This window comes from Crocuta crocuta, unplaced genomic scaffold (assembly GCF_008692635.1).
Source record: "Crocuta crocuta isolate KB4526 unplaced genomic scaffold, BGI_CrCroc_1.0 scaffold233, whole genome shotgun sequence".
NCBI lineage: Eukaryota > Metazoa > Chordata > Mammalia > Carnivora > Hyaenidae > Crocuta > Crocuta crocuta.
This window is the reverse complement of record NW_027529526.1, coordinates 6,161,324-6,171,886: the sequence shown is the minus strand read 5'-3', so window position 1 is coordinate 6,171,886 and position 10,563 is coordinate 6,161,324.

Here is a 10,563-nt window from a genome sequence, read left to right as displayed (position 1 = left end):
TGTTGACTTTTTTTCTTTTTCTTTTTTGTAATAGCTTTTTTATCAAGATAGAGTTTACATATTCTATATTTCACCCATTTGAAGTGTACATTTCGATGGCTCTGTCTATTCAGAGAGTTGTGCAACCATCACCGCAATGAATTTTAGAACATTTTTATTACCCTCAAAAGAAACCCCACACCCCTTAGTTATCACTCTCCCAGATACCCTCATCCACCTGTTCACTTTACGTCTCTATAGATTTGCCTTTTCTGGACATTTCATATAAATGCAATTTTATAGTATGTGGTCTTTCATGACTGGTTCCTTCACCTTGCATGATGTTTTCAAGGTTCATTCGTGCGGTAGCATTCATTAGCACGTCATTCCCTTTTTATGGCTGAATAATATTCCATTTTGTGGCTATACCACCTGCTGCTTAACCATTCATCCATTGATATGGATGGCTGGGTTGTGTCCACCTTTTGGCTATTATGAAGAATGCTGTAATAACAATCATGCACGAGTTCTTGTGTGGACATGTGTTTTCATTTCTCATGAGGACGTATCCAGGAGTCAAATGGCGGATCAAATTATCTTGCTGTTTAAACTCAAAAACAAACCTTACACCAGGTTAAACAAAATGACAGCATTTTGTAAATAATAGAGCACTTATTCACAGCTGGCTTCTAGAATATTTAATCTCCTAATTTATCCCAATAACGTGGAATCAGTTTCTATTACGTGCTTTGGGCTGTGCTGTGCACTGGAGATAAAGATTCAAAGGAGACTAAGATGAGGTCCCTAATTTAGGTCTTATTGTTTATAAAAATAACTAACTTACGCTGGATCTTTACTTTGTTGCCAAGCATGATCCTAAGTGTTCTATCTGTATTAAATCCTTGACTACCGCCACCACTTATGAGGTAGGTACTATTATTACCCTCATTTCACACAGAACTTGAGTAACCTGCCCAAGGTCATGCAGGTGCTAAGTGGGTGGTCCGTATCAACGTATCGCTCTCTCAGGCTGTTTCTCTGGCAATAATAACGAGCAAGACCCAAGTGTCATGTGAAGTTAGACATCCTAGGTTTGAATGGTACCTCCTCCACTTACAATGTGACCTTGGGCGAAAGAATCACACTTTTTAAGCCTCAAATGCCTAGTCTGTAAAGAGAGCCTAATCCAATGATCTACTTCACAGAGTTGCTGTTAGGTGAAACAAACATATACCAGGTGTTCGACATGCAGTTACTGTTCAATAAATATTAGCGCTTGTTAGTATTCGTAATAAACTCTATAAGCGAAACATTATAAGGGCAGGTGATATATAAGGACTGGCAAATGTTGCAATTTGTCTCTGCAAGGAAGGAAAAAAGTCAGTTTAGACTGCAGAGAAGCTAAGCTGTTTGCCTCCTTTTACCTGAATTCTGTCCCTGGATATGAACAACTGAAGTCTTGAAAGCTGGCCTCAGCTTCTCTCTTCTCCCTTCCATCTCCATATGCTGCTGGAGAGCCTAATGCAGGGTAGCTATTTGTATTCTCTAAGTGTGTCTTGTCTCCTCAAGAAAGGGGCCCATCCAGACTTGTTTTCGGGTGGGTTTGGAACCTTATACCCAGGAGATGGAGGCAACATGGAAAGAATCAACCCAGACATCCATGGAAGTGTCAGCCAGGCAAGATCCATTCTCTGTAGGCTCCTGCCAGGGGGAAAAAAAGGCTATATGCCATTATGCAAGGGAAGATCTCATAGAAATGTGTGATGCATTTAAACAGAACTGCATTCTATCCTCAGTAACTTGGGGGAGTTGCTGTTGCATTGGGATCAGGCTGACATGGGATTGGGGAGGCTCAGGGTGTGGTGTGACTTGTCACACTAAGTACACTTGTCTCCCACGGCAACGGGTTACTGGGCAGCAGGAGACAGCAGGGCTGGGAAAAGCATTCAGAGGAATGGTCAACAGGGAGCCCTTCTTTGCATATTTATCCGGCCCCAGATTTGGCTGATGGTTTCAGAATGTGTTAAGTGGCCATCAGCATTCCCTGCTGTTCTTGAACACAAGGTTGCTCCGGAGGGAAGAAGAATCAAGATACTGGTACTTGTTATAGGAAAGTCAGGCATCCAGGGAGCCTGGCCATGGAGAAGGAAAAGTCCAAAATGTGTATGAATTTATGGATACAAACATACAAACACACACTACACTGACTCTCCTAAGGATCCCTCACACTCACATTGTTGATGCTTAATAAATATTTATCCCCTCTCTCCTCACGGCCTCTAAAGAACCTCTCTTAGAGATCTATATTGTATCATAAATACTTGCTTACATCTGTCTCTGCCCATTAGATTGTGGAATGTGGAGGGGAACAGAGACTATGTGTTCTTCTCTTAGTATTCCCATGACCTAGCACAGAATCCAGACCACAGTATGTGCCCCCCACCAAAAAAAAAGAAAAGAAATTCCAACTGAATAGCATGTTAGAGGTGTATATAACCTTATGGCTGGAATTCTATTTAATTACATTACCACATCAAGCCCGTGTGGGTGGTTTTATTGTTCCTATTTTACCAGATGAGGAAACTGAGGTTCAAAAAGGTTAAGTAACATACCAAGGTCATATGGTTGGTGGAGTTGGAATTGAATTTCAAGCCGAGCATCTGATGGGTGATTAAGACTCACATAAAAATCAATCAACCTATTATCACATTAAGACACTAACTAGGATGACTGAAAGAAAATGCCTGAAGCTTCCAGGAAATTCAATATCATCAAAGAGCTTACATTAATTGCCTTCAGACCTCTGGCACTGAGCTAAGTGCTCTAAGAGATAATCCGCACAGGTGGCATGGCTCTCCAGTGGATTTTTTTAAATAAAAAACTATACATAGAACATAATTATGTATAACAGGAAGATTAGCACGACCATGAACTTGAGCCAATCTGAATAGGGACCAGATGGATGAGAGGTCCCTGAGAACAAGGACTGGGTCTTTTTAGTCACTGCGGTCCCAGTGCCTTGCACAAGCTGGGCACAAACTTGACACTCATTAAGTACTGCTGAGATGGATTCCATTTCAAGTAAAAAGACTCCAACTATTGGGTCTAAAATACAAAATGTTCATTGGTAGGATCAGGGTCGAAGTGAAGGCATCTCTCCCAGTTGGCCTTCCCACTTCTGCACCGGGTCACCCCTGTTGGACTTGTAGGGTGTTCACTTCACTGGGCTTGAAATGAAAGTGACACAAATGTCATCTTAAGTGGAATGTTCTCAAGATTAGCACTGCAGCTCTGGCCACAGGCATAGATGGGGGAAGCCAAGGACCAGAGGAGTGAAAGAGTAGCTCATCACAGCATTAAGACCATGTCTTCTCTACTCTGGGGGCAGACGAGGGGTGCAGAGAAAGCACCAGAGAGGTGAGCAGAAGATAGGCTTGGAGGTAGCAGAGCCTGGGGGGCAACTTAGAGTCCAAGGAACAGCACTGGGAGGCTGACACCGAGCCCCGGAATGTGGGGCTGCCACTGGGCCAAGCACTCCTGCATATGGGATTGGTTGGAGTGCAAGGTGGGAACAGAGCATGCTGGAGGGGAGCCTGGGTACCCAGCTGTGCCCTGGAGGACTGGTAGAGAGGTCAGGAGGTGGGCTAGGAGAGGCATGCACATTCTATAAGGTGTACCATGTGCTTGGTTTGGGCCCTGGGGTGGGGGGGAGGCGTGCTAGGGAATATGGGAGAGCACTGTGGGAATAGAGGCGAGCATAAGAGTTCACAGTGTAAAGAGGAAGCCAATAGTAATTTTCGGTGACAAGTGGGAAAAATAAAGATGGAATAAAATATTACAATAATTTTCAAAGGGCGGATGAAGAAGGTTACTGAAAGCTAGTGTGTGCTAGTATGTGGAGAGATTTGGGTTCAAATTTGAACTCTGTCACTGACAAGGCGGCATAAGTCACATAGCTCTCTAGCTAAGCTTCTGTAAAATGGGTAGAACACCTCATGTTGCTTCATCTATAAAATGGGGTAGGGCACCTACCCCACAAGGTTTTGTCAGGATTCAAGTGAAATACATGCAGAGTGCTTAACACATGGCCTGGCATAGTAACACTCACGGAATATTCGTTGTTCAGCTCCCACTTGCCAAGCACTGTGCCAAGGGCTTTTGTCTTTGCTCTTTAATTTTTCTACACTTTCTGTTAGCCAGTGACTTTTATCCTGACTTAAAAAATGAGAAAATTAAATCTCAAGGTATTTAACTAACATAGGTAGTACACAGCAAATCTAGGACTCATTCCCAGGCACGTCTAGTTTCATACACTCTACTCCATTCACTACCCTGCTGCTTTGTTATTTTAAATATATTAATGCATACCTGTGGAAACTGCCTAGGTTAGTGCTTGGATAAAGTAATAAGAATTATAAGTATACTATTATATTATATGTTGCTAAATATTTATAATTATTATATTTATGGCAATTGTTATGCATTTTGATTATTATATTTATAACAGTTATTATACATTTTAAATTATATTTATAGCAATTATTATGTATTTGTAATAATTATCGTAATGGTTAGCCAGGCACTAAAGTAGGTAATTTTCATACATTGGCTCATTTCATCTTTTTTTTTTAAAGCTTATTTATTTACTTTGAGAGAGAGACAGAGAGAGAGAGAGAGAGGGAGAGAGCAAGTGGGGAAGAGGCCAAGAGAGGGAAAGAGAGAGAAAGAGAGCAAGAGAATCCCTAGCAGGTTCTATACCATCAACACAGAGCCCGATGTGGGGCTCAAACTCAGGAACAGTGAGATCATGACCTGAGCTGAAATCTAGAGTCAGACACTTAACCAACTGAGCCACCCAGGCCACCCTGAGCTCATTTAATCTTTAAAATAATCCTAGGGGCGTCTGGGTGGCTCAGTCAAAATCCTTTCTGGATTTTTCCTTTTTCCTATTTCTCACCCTCTTTTTCTTTCTTCTCGTTGTTGTCCCAGGAGTACTTCCTCCCCATTTCCATAATCAGGTTCTAAAGTCACCCAAACCTCTAGAAGGGGCCACAGATCTGAAAAAACAGCACTTAACCTGACTAGTAAGCAATGAAAAGAAAATGAAAATGGCATTAACGCAGGCAAAAAATGGCAGATGAGAAACCCCAAGTCCACGGGGAAACAGGTCCCATTTCCTGTGACAGTGTGAACTTGGCAGCCCTTTTGGCAGCAATTCATGTTAGATAGTAAAAGGCACAAAAGGGCAATTTCATTTAGCAGCCATTGACTCACTTAACGTACAGCAATACAGCGGCTTGGGAATTTATTATAACACCATGAAGGAAATTACTTTCTTCTCATGGGAATTCGACTTAAGAAGGGGTTGAGTGTTACTATTTACTTTTCCCCCAACCATCTATCATTTGGGGGACTCCCCTGGGGCCAGCTGGGAAAGGCCAGCTTCAGGGTTATGTTCATTACCCCGGCCCCCAGTATACTGTATCTACAGAGGGAACCCAGGGGAAGCCACTGGCTCATTTATCCAACACGGATGCCACTTATGTGAAAGGTAGTCTCTTCCTGATATGGCCAGGCAGCATAAGAACTCCAGCTTCCTTATTTTTTTTTGAGCTATAATTTTTTTTATTATTTTTTCAACTTTATTGAGATATAATTGACAGATAACATTGTGTAAGGTGAAGGTGTACCACATGTTGGTTTGAAACGCTTAGATATTGCAAAATGATTACCACTAGCTTCCTTGTTAAAGGACTTTGGAGTTCTCCCAGAAAGAGAGGAGTCTGACTTTGTCACAATGATTCACACCCCATCATTGCTTCGTGCTGACCTGCTGTCTGCTTGTCATTTCTGCCTCAGGAATACTGGTCTCTCCTTAACAACCTTACTCCATTCGGAGGGTCACTACCGTAGGGAGAGACCAACAGCACTGTGCCAACACTTAGACCCAAAGATCCTTTCATCATCCCAGCTGGATCCCACCACTTCCCAACAGCCTGGAGGTCCTGAGCAAATGAATCTGTGGTTGTGACCTTGCCCTAGAGCCTCCCCGGATCTGGTCAGCTCCATCCTGATGCCCTCCAGCATCAGGCAGCACACTTTTAAGTCTGCTTAGCATTAGCTCTGCCCGAGGCCAGGGCAGGGGACACTGAAGGTGTCAGAGGGCACAGGTGATGAGCATTCTTCTGCGCCTCCATTGCCTGCTATTGATTTTCTCCCACCCTTGCTCTTCCATTGCCCTATAAAGAAGCCAAAGTAGTAAAGCTGTCAGGACATTTTCTAAAAGAAAGATGTGCTAAATGGAAATGTTGTTAGTGCCTCTTCAACAAAGAGAGAGAGAGTGGCTCGGTGGGAGCCGCTGGCATTGCTGTGGGCTGCAAGTGGAGGTGGGTCTGGAGAGAGCCACACTATCAGGGGTGCAGCTGCTGATGTTCCTACAGTTGAGGGGAGCCTCACAGGCTAATCCTCTCCCCGCGTCCTGCCCCCCCCCCGCCTGGGGGAAGAAACACAGCTGACACTGGAGCTGCTGAGCCGCTGATGTTTCCCAAGATGAGTCTGGGCATTGAAACGTCAGGGAGTCCCATAAATCAATGTAATTCAAAGACTCTGTCCCTCCCTGGGTTGTATCCCCAGTCCAGAAAAGAAAGAAGGCTCAGAGAACTGGAGGTATTTATAACTTACAGAATCTGTGCGTCACGAGAAACACCCTTGTCCAACCTGCATCAGTTGCAGGATATTTGCCATGACAGGCTGAGACCAACATTCATCTCTGCCATTGACTGGCTCTGTGATCTCAGCCAAGGTACATAAGCGTTCTGAGCCTCAGTTTCCTTGTCTTTCAAAATGGAGATGCTGATACCTACTTGCGGGGCTACTGGAAGCATGAACATCAAATCATATCAAAAAATCTGGTCTAATGTCTTGCACATATATGTTCAATAAATGCTTCCTTTGGCTCTTTTTCTATCATTGGCCAGAGCCCTTAACCCAGTCTCTGCATGGCCTTTTATGTTTTGACAGGGTGTTACAGATCTATTCCAGGACTTGGTGTTTTCCTGGTTTAATAAAACCCCTCTACTGGCTGAAAAGGCGTTCTCGTACCAGAGTATAAGGCAGAATACCACATCGATTAAAGCAAGAAACTGATGTTATTAACAATGACGTCAGACTAGTGATATCATTTAGTTGCTCATTTGCACAACAACGCAGTGTTTATAAAAGTGCTTAGCGTGGTACATGGCCCAAGCATCAGTAAGTGTGTGGTAGGCAGAATTCTAGGATGGCCCCCAAGATTCCCTGATATGCACGTCCCATGTAATTCCCTCCCCTGGAATGGGGGGGGGGGGGGGGCCTTGGGAATATGATGGATTTTACTCCAATAACTTATAAGGCAAAAGTAGAAGGATTTTGCCAATGTAATTAAGATCCCAAATTCATCAATTTTGAGGTAATCGTAAGGAACATTATCCTGGGTGGGCCTGCCTCAAGTAAATGAAAGTTCTTCCTGCTGGCTTTGAAGACACAATACACTGTGAGTCCAATAGCTGCTAGAAAATGAATTCTGCTAGCAACCACATGAACTTGGACAAGAACCCTGAGTCTTAGATAAGACCAAAGCCCTTAATTGCAGCCTGTGAGACCTTGAGCAGAGGATCCAGCTAAGCTGTGCTCAGACTCCTTACCCATGGAAACTGAGATAAGCAACATCGTAAACAGTAACATTTATGGTAATTTATTATGCAGCAACTGAAATCTAATACCAAATTGTAGAGATTTTAAAAAATTTCCATCAGTAGTGAAAAACTAGAACAGAATATTTCAGATGGGACTCTGCTTTCATGGCCCAGGAGAAGGACCATGAAGATCAAGACATTAATTTTTCAGGAAAATGACTGCTACCCAACATAATAAAACTCCATTTCTTCAATTCTAGTACCTTGTTCTCAGTAAACACCCACATGCAATCTAACAAGGTACATCCTAAGAGTGAGCATTTTAAAGGAGCACTCCTGGGGTGCCTGGGTGGCTCAGTCAGTTAAGCGTCCAACTTCAGCTCAGGTCATGATCTCACAGTTTGTGAGTTTGAGTCCCATGTCGGGCTCTGTGCTGATAGGTCAGAGCCTGGAGCCTGCTTCAGATTCTGTGTCCCCTGCTCTCTCTCTCTTCCCTTCCCCTGCTTGCATTCTGTGTATCTATGTCTCAAAAATAAATAAAGAGTAAAATAAATGTAAAGGAGCACTTCTGGGTAGAGGAAGTGAATGCTTGATTCTGGACCCCTGTAGTTGATGTCAACCTATATAAGGAGATAAAAGGAGGCACGCTCAAATGACCAGACATTGAGCTTTTTCTGGAAGAGCAGAGGGATTGCAATTCAGGAAATGCAAGCTGTAGGCAAGTCCTCTGAAAGTTTGGGGCAGGCTATATTTAAGGACCAAGAGTGCAAAAGTCCCCCCAGAGTCCAAGCAGTAAGTTCATTGGCTTGAGGATGGAGAGGGATTCTTGGTAGATGTTCATTGTCAGGAGATAAATCTTTGTCTTCTGTAAATTAGGCATTGAATGGAAATAAATCAGTCTCTCAGTTCTTAGTCCCATTCTTCTGGGGGACCATTTGTGAGATCCTCCATTCCCTATCCTCTAGTTCCATTTTAGATTGAAATCCTTTCACAATGGAAAGGAAGCAAATGTACTGGGGTAATATTCTGAAATATAAGCACATCGCCTCCTTCCATTTCCAAAAGCAGACCTTCCCCTTCTCAAATTAAAGCTTTCTAAGTTCTTGTCTCAGGAGTGGAATGATCCCCAGAAAGGGAGAGAACAGAAGCTTTTCTGTTCTTGCAAAAAACCAGTTCTTGGGGGCAACAGGAGACCTCTGGGCTTGAACAGTAGATTAGGAAACAACCAGGTGAGTAAGAGCCAGGCTATAGTTACCTCCAACTAGAAGAGTCTCTGGGGTGGGGAAGCCACCAGGGAAGGGATAAAGGCATCAACATTGTCGATCTCTGAAGAAGAGGCTTGTTTATCCTTCAATCAGGCTTAGCTCAGGACAGATGCTCCAGAAAAGTTGGGGAATATGGAAAGATGAAAGACCCTTGTCTTGCTTCCTGTGTGGCACCCAAAGGCAGCATGACCTCATAAAAGAAATAACTATGTAGCATATGGAGACAACCTTCAGCAGCCCCATGGAGATTCCCACAGCCTAGTGGAGCATAACAGTACAATAACGGAGTGTCCCACAGAGGGCAGAAAAGTAGCTGAGAGGTAGTCAAACTTCAAGGAGACTCTATGGACCCTTGGTAGAAGGGCCAGAACATTCCACAAATGCCATGAATAGAGACACCCAGGGCAGGTAATGTTTCCCCAACCCTGGAACTTGGATTGTACTTCAAGAAAGTAGAAGAAGGGAAGCAACTAAAAATTAAACTTAAATTTCTACCACCCAGCAAGAAGGGATGGGGTGGGGGGGGGAGTGCTTTCAATAAAATTTATACTGAGTTTAACCAAACTGAGTTTTGCAACAGATTTACAACCATTGAACAATTCCTCTACTTCTGGAGACCCAGGGAGAAACAAAGGATAGCTTTCCAAGAGGAAACTAGTAGATCCTGACAGAAATGGCCCCAGGGAATTATGCTCCCCTTACCCCCACCTCACTTTACACCCTTCCCAATTACTTCCTTGTAACCTGCTTACACTGATGGAACATTGGTGAACATGAGAAACTGAGGCTTGATCTCGCACATGGGTGCTTGCCATATCTCTTGCTGCTTTGGGTCCCATCTACCAGGTATGAAGTCTAGGATAGCCTTCTGGAGATACGTTGCCCAGCCAACAGCCAGCACCAACATGTGAGAGAAGCCATTTCAGATCATCCAGTTACAGAACATTGCCACCAAATGACTTTCGTTGCAATGGTCATCATACTAATCTGTTGACCCATAGAATCACAGGTAGTTAGAATGGTGGTTGGTGTAGATTGGTGTATTATGTGGTGGTTTGTTATGCAATGAAAAATCACCAATATAAGGGCACACAGGGGAAATATCCCAGTGAGACACGTGAAACTGAGTTCCAATCAGGATAGCTCAGTACAAAATGAATTAGCCAATGAACCAACTTAACTGCACGTTTTGAACCAGGAACCTAGATTTCATCTGATTTCCCACACTGGCTCTGTGAAGTGAGATTTATTATAGGTGAGATAACTCAGGCCAAAAGAGTTGTGTTAAAGGTTCTGGTTTTCCACTGAGTCCAATTTGTGTTCTAATAATGTACCTGTAACTCTTAAAACACACTGTAATACGTACCATGAGGGTGGAAACCTACGCCTGCCTGGATGGGACCCAAAATGCATAACAGCTGAGGCCTTTTTCTTTTCTTGTTCTCTGGAAGGCCCAGACCCAAACCTGCAGCCTACCTACCACAGGCTCTTTCTCACCCAGCAAACAAACAGAAGAGTTAGAGGATAGAAAGAGGGAGGGAGAGAGAGCCTTGAGTAAGAGTTAAAAATCACCATGGAGCTCGGTGGTCTCACATGAGACAAAGGCATTCATTTTCCCTCTATTTGGACAGCTGAGACTGGCCCCC